This window comes from Procambarus clarkii, unplaced genomic scaffold, assembly GCF_040958095.1.
Source record: "Procambarus clarkii isolate CNS0578487 unplaced genomic scaffold, FALCON_Pclarkii_2.0 HiC_scaffold_99, whole genome shotgun sequence".
NCBI classification, from domain to species: Eukaryota; Metazoa; Arthropoda; class Malacostraca; order Decapoda; family Cambaridae; genus Procambarus; species Procambarus clarkii.
The window spans coordinates 4,681,708-4,694,164 of record NW_027189132.1 but is presented as its reverse complement, the minus strand read 5'-3'; the positions used below and the strand labels follow the sequence as shown (position 1 = coordinate 4,694,164).

Here is a 12,457-nt window from a genome sequence, read left to right as displayed (position 1 = left end):
ACTGTCTCTGACTAATTTTGCTCTCAAAGTAGACTATGGCGCATTTTCGGTATAAACTGGACTCTGATGAAATATGAGCTTAAAACTGTCTCTGACTAATTTTGCTCTCAAAGTAGACTCTGGCGAATTTTCGGTATAAACGGGACTCTGATGAAATATGAGCTTAAAACTGGGCTCTGTTCAATTTTGGTCTTTACAGATGAAATAGCCGTAAATGGATATAAAACTAAATGTTATGGATAAGTTGTCTGTTTTCCTTAACAAAACATCTAAGACAATATTCTCTGAAAATGGTCCTTTTACAAATTCGGTCATAAACATATAAATAAACTTCTATGATTATTTGAAACTCTGAAAATAGTTGTAAGGACATAGGAGGAGAGAGAGAGAGAGGAGGGACGGTCCAGATATTATGGAGAAGATAAGATATGATAAGAGGCGACTGGCCGGCCGGGCGTAAGGTAAATAAAGGTGACGCGAGAGATTGCGAGGTAAGGGGGGGAGGGAGGGGGGTGTGATGTACGAGCCCCTGAAAACCCTGACTTATACAGATAACTTTCTAAATTTACATGAATAACTAAGGCTTACATAGACGATTTTGTAAGTTGAAAACATGTAAAATATGTCCGTAGAGTTCTCCTGGAAACCCTAAAGAGCTACACACGATATTTGAATTTCTCCATAAGCCCTTAACAAACTTCTATGTCTCGGAAATTATTTTCATCATAAGAACTTTAACAAACTCGTATGACATTATTTTTCATTATAAGAATTCCCTAATTCCAAATCTGTGACTGCACAAATTCACCTGAAAACCCCGAAGATCCACAGACGATATTCTAAATTACCTGAAACCCCCGAAGATCCACACACGATATTTGCCCAAAACAAAATATCGTCTGTGGCTCTTACAGTCCACAGGGGTCCTCTCCCCCAAAAAAATATCGTCTGTGGACTGTACAGTCCACAGGGGTCCTCTCCCCAAAAAAAATATCGTCTGTGGCTCTTACTCCCTACTACTGTAGTGGACCCCATACCCATCTTTTGGGGGGTAGTGGAACCCAATACCCATCCTGCGGGTGGTAGTGGACCCTATACCCATCCTGCGGGTGGTAGTGGACCCCATACCCATCCTGTGGGGGGTAGTGGATCCCCATACCCATCCTGTGGGGGGTAGTGGACCCCATACCCATCTTTTGGGGGGTAGTGGAACCCAATACCCATCCTGCGGGTGGTAGTGGACCCCATACTCATCCTGTGGGGGGTAGTGGATCCCCATACCCATCCTGTGGGGGGTAGTGGACCCCCATACCCATCCTGCGGGTGGTAATGGACCCCCATACCCATCTTGTGGGTGGTAGTGGACCCCATACCCATCTTGTGGGTGGTAGTGGAACCTATACCCATTTTGTGGGTGGTAGTGGACCCCCATACCCATCCTGTGGGGGGGTAGTGGACCCCCATGCCCATCTTGTGGGTGGTAGTGGACCCCATACCCATCCTGTGGGGGGTAATGGACCCCCATACCCATCTTGTGGGTGGTAGTGGACCCCCATACCCATCCTGCGGGTGGTAGTGGACCCCCATACTCATCTTGTGGGTGGTAGTGGACCCCATACCCATCTTGTGGGTGGTAGTGGACCCCATACCCATGTTGTGGGGGGTAGTGAACCCCATACCCATCCTGCGGGTGGTAGTGGACCCCATACCCATCCTGCGGGTGGTAGTGGACCCCCATACCCATCTTGTGGGTGGTAGTGGACCTCATACCCATCTTGTGGGTGGTAATGGACCCCATACCCATCTTGCGGGTGGTAGTGAACCCCCATACCCATCTTGTGGGTGGTAGTGGACCCCATACCCATCTTGTATGGGAAAGTGGACCCATACCCATATTGTGGGTGGTAGTGGACCCCATACCCATCTTGAGGGTGATAGTGGACCCCATACCCATCTTGAGGGTGATAGTGGACCCCCATAACCATCTTGTATGGGGAAGTGGACCCATACCCATATTGTGGGTGGTAGTGGACCCCATATCCATCCTGTTGAGGGGACCCCCATACCCATCCTGCGGGTGGTAGTGGACCCCATACCACTCTTGTGGGGTGTTAGTTGACCCAATACCCATCTTTTATTGGGAAGTGGACCCCATACCCATATTGTGGGCCGTAGTGGACCCCATACCCATCTTGTGGGTGGTAGTTGACCCCATACCCATTTTGTTGGTGGTAGTGGACCCCATACCCATCCTGCGGGTGGTAGTGGACCCCAATACCCATCTTGTGGGTGGTAGTGGACCCCATACCCATCTTGTATGGGGAAGTGGACCCCATCCCCATATTGTGGGTGGTAGGGGACCCCATACCCATCTTGTTCTGGTAGGAGACCCCATACCCATCCTGCGGGTGGTAGTGAACTCCAAACCCATCTTGTAGGTGGTAATGGACCCCATACCCATCTTGTGGGTGGGTAGTGGACCCCATTCCCATCCTGTGGGTGGTAGTGGACCCCGGACCCCACACACGTCCTTTGGGTGGTAGTGGACCCCATACCTATCCTGTGAGTCGTAGTGGACCCCATACCCATCTTGTGGTTGGTAGTGTACCCAATATACTCATCCTGTTGGTGGCAGTGGACCCCATACACATCCTTTGGGCAATAATGGACCCCATACCCATCCTGTGGACGGTACTTGACCCCATAAGCAAATTGTGGGCGGTAATGAGCCTAATACCCACCCTGAGGGTGTTAGTGGACCCCATACGGGTCCTATGGGTAGTAGTTAACCCCTTACCTATCCTGTGGGCGGTAATAGACGCGATACTATGGTGTATGGTGCTTATTAATCTTGTCTAAACTACCAATCAAGCTGTCAATGCAATCAATCACAGCTTCCAATGTGCTACTAGAATAGTATTACTTAGTATATATTACTACTAGTATACTACTTAGTATACCTACTAATGTCCTCTATCTCATTTTTCTTTTTTCTTGCAATGTATCTTTTATCATTTTATTAATTCTGCTTGAATTTACCTACTTGAAATTATCTGTCAGATTAAGGACCTGCCCGAAACGCTGCGCGTACTAGTGGCTTTACAAAATTGTAAATACCAAGCTATGTATCCTCACAAACCCAATGTACCTTATTGTATATAAATAAATAAATAAATAAATACTCATCCTGTGGGTGGTAGAGGACCCCATACCCATCCTGTGGGGGGTAGTGGACCCCCATACCCATCCTGTTGATGATAGTACTCACCTAATTGTGCTTGTGGGGATTAGGCTCTGGCTCTTTGGTCCCGCCTCTCAACCGTCAACCAACTGTTGTACAGATTCCTGAGCCTACTGGGCTCTATCATATCTATATATGAAACTGTGTATGGAGTCAGCCTCCACCACATCACTTCCTAGTGCATTCCATTTACTATCTATTCTGACACTGAAAAAGTTTTTTCTAATGTCTCTGCGGCTGATTTGGGTACTCAGCTTCCACCTGTGTCCCCATGTGCGTGTGCCACCCGTGTTAAATAATCCATCCTTGTCCACCCCTGTCAATTCCCCTGAGAATTTTGTATGTGGTGATCATGTCTCCACTAGCTCTTCTGTCTTCCAGCGACGTGAGATGCAGGTCACGTAGTCTGTCCTCATTACTCATGCCTCTTAGTTCTAGGACTTGTTTAGTGGCATATCTCTGAACTTTTTCCAGCTTCGTCTTGTGCTTGACTAGATACGGGTTCCATGCTGGGGCTGCATACTCCAGGATTGACCTTACATATGTGGTATACAAGGTTCTGAAGGATTCCTTACACAGGTTTCTAAAAGCAGTTCTGATGCTAGCCAGCCTCGCATAGGGCTCTGATGTTATTCTTTTGATGTGGGCTTCGGGAGACATGTTCGGCGTGATGTCAACTCCCAGATTTTTTCTCTGTCCGTTTCGTGAAGGACTTCATCTCCCATTCGGTATCCAGTGACTGGCCTTCTAGTTCCTCCTCCTAGTTTAATTACCTTACATTTACTTGGGTTGAACTTTAGTAGCCATTTGTCGGACCATTCCTTCAGTTTGTCTAGGTCATCTTGTAGCCTCATACTATCCTCCTCATAATTTTTGCATCATCAGCAAACAACGAGAGGATCGAACGAGTCAATTCCTTCTGGGAGATAACTTACGTATATCTGAAACCGTATAATTCCAGGGACTGATCACTGTGGGACTCCACTGGTGACTCCCCGTAATTCCGAGACCTCACCCCTCACGGTAACTCGCTGTCTCCTGTTGCTTAGGTACTCTCTTATCCAGTGGGGTACCTTTCCTTTCACTCCTGCCTGCATCTCCAGTTTGTGCACTTGTCTCTTATGTGATGCTGTGTCAAAAGTTTTCTGCCAGTCCAGAAATATGCAGTCTGCCCAGCCCTCTCTCTCTCTTGAATGATTTTTGTTGTCTGGTCATAGAACTCAATCCTGTTAGGCATGATTTGCAATCTCTGAACCCATGCTGATGTTGTGTTTCATGTTCTTTTGCTCCAGATGTTCCACTAGCTTCTTTCGCACAATCTTTTCTATCATCTTGCATGGAATGCAAGTTATGGACACTGGCCTGTAGTTCAGTGCCTCCTGCCTATCACCCTTCTTGTATATTGGGACTACGTTGGCCGTCTTCAAAATTTCAGTTCAGGCAGTTCACCTGTTACCAGTGACTTCTTGTACACCATGGAGAGTGGTAGGCACAGAGCATCTGCTCCTTCCTTTAGAATCCATGGTGAGATTCCATCCGGGGCTATAGCCTTTGTCACATCCAAATCTAGCAGATGCTTCCTCATCTCCCCACTGGTAATCACAAACTCCTCTAGTGGTGTCTGGGTTGATGTTCCTTCCCTTATCTCGGGGACTTCCCCTTGCTCTGAGGTGAAGATTTCCTGGAATTTCTTATTGAGTTCCTCGCACACTTCCTTGTCCTTTTTAGTGAATCTTTCTGCCCCTATCCTCAGTTTCATCACCTGTTCCTTCACTATTGTTTTCCCCCTGATGTGGCTATGCAGCAGTTTGGGTTGAGTCTTTGCCTTGCTCGCTGTGTCATTTTCATATTGCCTCTCCTGCCTCTCTTCTCACCCTGACGTATTCATTGCTGGCGCTCTGGTATCTTTCTCTGCTCTCTAGTGTTCTGTTGTTTTTATAGTTTCTTCACGCCCTTTTTTTCTTAACTGCTTTGCTAGCTTGCAACTCTGATTAAACCATAGGCTTTTCATCTCTATTTCATTTTTTTCCTTTTGGACTGGGACGAACTTGTCTGCTGCCGCCTTACACTTCTGTGTAATGTAGTCCATCATGTCTTGAACCGTTTCTCCTCTGAGCTCTGTTTCCCAAGCTATTTCAGTTAGGAATTTTCTCATTTCATAGTTTCTCTTCCGGAATGCCGGCCTCTTGTTTTCTGGTCCCTTCCTTGAGTACATTAACCCTTCTTCGACCAAATATTCAAACAACAGTACACTGTGATCACTCATACCCACGGGGGCTTCCAGACCGATTTCATTTATGTCTGAATCGTTCAGAGTGAATACTAGGTCGAGTTTTGCTGGTTCATCATTGCCTCTCATTCTCGTGGGACCCTTGACATGCTGACTTAAAAAGTTTCTAGTCGTCACCTCTAACAGTTTCGCTCCCCATGTTTCCTCACCTCCATGTGGTTTTCCGTTTTCCCAGTCTATCCTTCCATGATTAAAGTCCCCCATGATGAGCAGATGGGATCGGTTTCTACAGGCAGCAGCGGCTGCTCTCTCAATGATAATGTTAACTGTCATGTTGTTTCTGTCATACTTTTGCCTGGGTCTTCTTTCATTTGGTGGTGGGTTATATATCACTGCTACTACTACTCTTTGTCCTCCCATCGTCATGGTGCCTGTTATGAAGTCTCAGAACACTTCGCAGCCCGGAATAACCATCTCCTCGAAACTCCATTCCTTTCTCATCAGTAGAGCCACTCCGCCTTCTCCCCTTCCTTCCCTCTCTTTCCTTATTACAGTGGGAATAATTTCCTGGGGGTTTCCTGGGGGAAACACCGCATTCGTTATGATTCCTGAGAGTTTTGTTTCTGTAAGTCCAATTACATCTGGGTTTACTTCTTGCCTTGTTTTTAATCCCATCTATTTTCGAGTACATAACCTGACTCTTCTGTCCATTCTCAGTTTCTGTTGATTCCACTGGAGTTGGGGGGTAAGGGATGCCTGGGAAGGGTGAACCTAGGAAGGAGAGCCTGGGGGGTCTGGGGTGTGAGGGGGGGCTGGGAGGATCTGGAACAGGGGGGGGGGGCTAGGGGGTCTGACGTGATGTGGCTGAGGGGATCCGGGGTTGCGGGGTTAGTTGGGGCAAGAGATGGGGGAGCTGGAGGGGCATGTGGTGGTGTGGTGGAAGGTCATGGGTTGGGGTATGCAGGGTAGACTGGGGTGAGTTAACAGGGTGGTCAGGGGTTGGGGAGGGGAGGGGTGCCTGGGGAGGGGAGGCCATGAGGGAGGGGGGTGGGGTAGGGAGGAGAGGTTGGGGTGGGGTTAATGGGAAGGACACAGGCTGGAGAAACAGGGAAGGGCATGGGGTGCAGGAACAGTGAGGGTCTGGGGTAGGGGTTGGGGATGAAAAGGGGCATGGGGGATCTGGGGTCAGGGAACATGTGGGCATGATCTGAAGGGGGACTGTACTGTCTGGGGAGGTGCAAGTAATTGGTGTGAGATGGTTGAGGGGTTGGTTGGTGGGAGGCTTCTGTTACAATTCTCCCTATGGGTACTGGCCTACTGGTGGGGGGATTCCCACTCCCCTCTGAGGTTCCTCGAGACACTGAGCTGAGACCTGTGGCTCCCATATCCCCACTCCTTTCTCTGCGTCTCCTCATGCTTCTGCAGCCTTCCTTTTCTCCTCCCTTGTCATGTCCCTTTGCAGAAAGACGTCCTCGTATTACCCTAACCTCACAAGTCTGCTCTTCCTGGATAGGATTTTCTCCTTTGTTGCCTCGTTCATGAGCGCTACCTTTATCAATCGTTTCATTTCCTTCTTGTAGATGCCCAGCCTGAAAATCTTCTCTGTGTTGCTATTTGCCTCCTCCATATCCAGTCCCTCCAAGATATCTGTCATGGTTACTCGGTCCCTCCTCCTCCACTCCTCCCGATTGGATCCCTCTGGTTCCTGTACTCCTACAACTATAATTGTTCGTTTCCTTTCCAGCATTTGCTCAGTGCATTTTGCAGCTTCCTGTGAGGTAGCTGCTTTCATAGCTGTTGCCCATAGTGGTCCCCATACCCATCCTATGGGCGGTTCATGGGCCCAGACCTATCCTACAAGAAGTATGGGCCCCTTACCCACCTAACAGGTCGTAGTGGACCCTATACGCATCCTACAGTAGGTAGTAGACACAATACCATCCTGTTTGCAGTAGTTTACCCCATAAACATTCCAACGTAACATCGTTTTCTGTTCACGATTCTACAATACTTTCTTTATAAATAAATAAATAAATAAATAAATATGTTTATTCAGGTAAGGTATATACATACAAGTGATGTTACATTAATGGATTGATATATAGATAGAGCTAGTACATACAATGCCTAAAGCCACTATTACGCAATGCGTTTCGGGCAAGAAAAACATTAATATCTAGAACTTAATACTAATTGAGCATAAAGAATAAAAAGTGTTGAGAACAAATACAAATAAAGATAAAAAAAAAAAAAAATATTACAGATCAGCTACAGATTTAAAGATTTTTAAAGCACAAACTAGTGTAAATAATAATGATTGTTGAAGCACTTTTATTTTATGTAATGAATTTTAGTGCTTATTATAATTTATTAAGAACAACTAATATTTCTCATAACAAAACTACGAGCCTTCAATAGGATGTAGCTGATCTGTAATATTCTAAGAGAATGGACAATAGCAGGTCAATTTCAAAACCCATGTGGGACCTGAAAACTACAATTTTCATTATAATTGAACCAATCCCGACTATTCTGCTGTCTATGGCGATGGACGGGTACTGTGAGACGTCAATTGGTACGTGAGGAAGAGTTTGGGCCTTGATAAAAATATAACTGGGAATATACCACATATGTACTAATTCATAAGGAAAATATTAACTATTAGCAATAAGTCATATATGTGCCGTCTTGTGCGAGAGCGGGTTGTATAGTGGTGTGGTGAACCTTGTGGTCATGTATGGTAGTGTGGTGAACCTTGTGGTCATGTATGGTGGTGTGGTGAACCTTGTGGTCATGTATGGTGGTGTGGTGAACCTTGTGGTCATGTATGGTGGTGTGGTGAATCTTGTGGTCATGTATGGTGGTGTGGTGAACCTTGTGGTCATGTATGGTGGTGTGGTGAACCTTGTGGTCATGTATGGTGGTGTGGTGAACCTTGTGGTCATGTATGGTGGTGTGGTGAACCTTGTGGTCATGTATGGTGGTGTGGTGAATCTTGTGGTCATGTATGGTGGTGTGGTGAACCTTGTGGCCATGTATGCTGGTGTGGTGAATCTTGTGGTCATGTATGGTGGTGTGGTGAACCTTGTGGCCATGTATGCTGGTGTGGTGAACCTTGTGGTCATGTATGCTGGTAGGTGAACCTTGTGGTCATGTATGGTGGTGTGGTGAACCTTGTGGTCATGTATGGTGGTGTGGTGAACCTTGTGGTCATGTATACTGGTGTGGTGAACCTTGTGGTCATGTATGGTGGTGTGGTGAACCTTGTGGTCATGTATACTGGTGTGGTGAACCTTGTGGTCATGTATGGTGGTGTGGTGAACCTTGTGGTCATGTATACTGGTGTGGTGAACCTTGTGGTCATGTATGGTGGTGTGGTGAACCTTGTGGTCATGTATGGTGGTGTGGTGAACCTTGTGGTCATGTATACTGGTGTGGTGAACCTTGTGGTCATGTATGGTGGTGTGGTGAACCTTGTGGTCATGTATGGTGGTGTGGTGAACCTTGTGGTCATGTATGGTGGTGTGGTGAACCTTGTGGTCATGTATGGTGGTGTGGTGAACCTTGTGGTCATGTATGCTGGCGTGGTGAACCTTGTGGTCCTGGTTGCTGGAGTGTTGATATTTGTGGTAGTTTACACTGGTGTGGTGGTTGTAGTTGTTACAACGCCAAAGTAGGGTTAGACATGTGGTTAATAATTGTGTGAAATGTTGGAAGTTCAACATCATTTACAAAGAACAGCAGTAGTCTGTAATATATGAAAAACCCTGGACACTATTGTGGAGGAGACTATATATCTGTGGCCGACGTCTACAAATGAGTGTAGGAACACCTTTGTCCCCTTTGGTTGACGTTAAATACATTACCTATGGACTGGCACATGAAAATTCTAAGCAGAATGGTCACATATTGAATATATACTTTCACTTGAAAAACTATTAATCTTATTTTGAACTTTTATAATAATTTGTGTAAGAAATAACAAAAATTAAGATTATCACAGACCTTTTGTTAGACGACAATTGTCGGATGATGTTTGATGTACCACTAGCGCTAAACTGGCTGTTAAACCAAAAGCTATTTGCTGTTTGTTTTACCAAAACCTTATGGCTCACTGGTTTACCAAATGCTGTAGGCAGGAGAGTGGCTAAGGATAGTTTGTCTCTAATTACTTATCACAGCACACCAGGCCACACTCTCAATGTAACCAACTGTCACACTCAGGACAAGGCCCTGCGGTCACACTATGGTCAGTACCTTCAGGACACCATGTACAGTCTTCACAACAGCTAAAATCAATAAATGCTGGTAAAACCCAAAGCAAGACACTTCACTACACACGAGATCTGTTAACAGTACACTACTCACAACTACACTAGCGTCAACGGTGACACACGAGAACTGTTAACAGTACACTACTCACAACTACACTAGCGTCAACGGTGACACACGAGAACTGTTAACAGTACACTACTCACAAATACACTGGCGTCAACGGTGACACCAAATAAGGGCAAACATGTCGCCGCTACGCAGTATCCATATCGAGGTGGACGGAACGTTGAGCGACAAAAAGCGATACCAGTGACAAAAATGTGACTTTCCTTTCTAGATTATCTTCCACACTAATAGCACAGCTGTGTGGTCTATGCTCTCTGCTATGTTACTGGTGATATTTATCACACATTACCAGTCTGTGTGTACTCTGTGCTCCCTTTGTGTTACTGGTGATATCTATCACACACTACTGGGCCAGCTGTGGAGATATCTATCACACACTACTGGGCCAGCTGTGGTGATATCTATCACACACTACTGGGCCAGCTGTGGAGATATCTATCACATACTACTGGGCCAGCTGTGGAGATATCTATCACACACTACTGGGCCAGCTGTAGAGATATCTATCACACACTACTGGGCCAGCTGTGGAGATATCTATCACACACTACTGGGCCAGCTGTGGAGATATCTATCACACACCACTGGGCCAGCTGTGTGTGCTCTGTGCTCCCTCTCTGTTAGTGCAACCCGCTCTCGCTATAACATAGTATCACTGTGGCCAAAGGCTCATAGTTCCTAAGCTGCTAATGTTTATAGTTTATCTGTGGTAGATTTCCAATTATTTCCCTAACACCAGGCACCAACCCTTCCTCTCGCACCATAGTCTGTCTCATAGTACCCGTCACATCACTGTAGAGAGCATAAGGGTCCGTTTGCTCCAATTTTAAATGATAATTGTATTTTTACAGTGAAATTTCTGATGTGAAATTTACGTACTATTTTTCATGTTATTCAAGTATCATGGATACGCTACATCCAATTGAAGTAAATTATAATAAGCAATATAAATTATTACATGTAATTGTGGGGTTCTCGGAAATAATTTTTATATATAATAGTATATGCTTTGAAAATCTAGAGAGAGTGAATTGCAGGAACGTCATTAGAAAACGATGTTAAGTTGAAATGTCTATGGGGGGTACACTAATGAAAACCGGATAGATCTAGTGTCCACAAAAAATCACAGGATGTTTATGGACTCCACTGTGAGAGTTTGATTACTTGTGAGTTGGAATAAAATGAAATTGGTATAAGGAATTGAGCTCGGAAAATTTCTAAGAATTTCCTATATTCTTTAACCTTTATTCCTGTCGTGATATTCAATTAGGTCGCCTGAGGAAGGACATGCTTAGCTAACACACCAGTGTAGTAAGCAGCTCATTCCTCACTTTGGGACCAGGTATGAACTTTTGACTTGGCGCGAGCAAACGCCGAGACCCCAATGAAAATTGAAATCCCCTCCACTTGGGCCGACGACCTTCGCCATTCGCCGAAGCGAATCTAGCGAGTAGGTCACGGGCTCTCACAACAATAATTTATTGTTGTGTGGTGCCGTATATTTGGTCCAAAACTTAGAATCAGTCTCAATTTTATTAGTCGAGTGTGAAGAACACTTGCATAACAATAATAATGTGTGGGGTGTTACGAAAAGACAGTGTTAACCATAACAACTTAGTTTATTCAATAAAGTACTAACCACTACAACAAAACAAAAAGAAATATCAATGACGTTACTCGAAATCCTTCCTGTGACACTATCAATGACAGCTAGACACTAGCCCCTCGGACTGCATAATGAACTAACTCGAACATAAGCGTGACCACAGAGGAATCAACAAGAAACAAGAACTAACAGATCTATAATCACAATTACAACAAATTACACAGTAGGTTCTGAAACACGTCTCCAGTAACCTCCTAACTGTTCTACGCCTCAGTGCAGTCTACACCTGCAATGGCGGTTGCAATGCAATCAAATCAGTAGTCTTTCAATGACAACAATAACTAATGGGTTCACTGGCAACTCCAGCAACCCTTCCTCAAATTAATCCTTATGTTAACACTCCGTCCCACGGACGATCAACAATCAATAACAATTGATTTACGTTAACAACACAATAACATTTACGTTAAATTAATAACTCTTACAACTGTCACTAGTAAAGCGGAAATTACACAACACTCTACCCGTCGAGCATTCAGTGAGAAAATCCCATTAATCCCTGTACTACCAGACAGCTGATTAATCTCTTTACTAGTTACGTTAATTTACGTTAATCGGTTACTAATCACTCAGCGATGGTAAACTCTGATTTACAATGTCCAAAGTGCTAAGAGAACGGTAATCACTCGTGATTACCTTTAGAGTAATTAATTACTATCCTCAAGATCAATAATTAAACAATTAAAATACGCAACCTTTCACACTGGCTCAGCAATTTACATTAAGGTATGAATTCCGTCTAAGCCTTCCATACTCAGACCAATTCAGGTGGCTAATAACAGTAATTAGCACCACGTTTACGTTATTCTAAAATGACGTTACTCCTCCCACGAGTCAATCAAGTGCCGGTACATCCGGGCAGATAAATAACGACGTTACGTTAATGGAACAATGGAGCCTTCGTGTGAGTCGATCAAAC

At 45.0% G+C, this 12,457-nt stretch overlaps 1 protein-coding gene across 1 annotated transcript in view; it reads right to left on the bottom strand.

Annotated features, from left to right (window-relative positions):
- LOC138360186 (uncharacterized) overlaps positions 1–9,818 on the bottom strand; it is a 107,967-nt gene extending 98,149 nt beyond the window's left edge. The window contains exon 1 of the mRNA XM_069320132.1: positions 9,477–9,818. The gene's annotated coding sequence lies outside the window, so the exon portion shown is untranslated. The remainder of the gene's footprint in view (positions 1–9,476) is intronic.
- Positions 9,819–12,457: the final 2,639 nt, after the last annotated feature.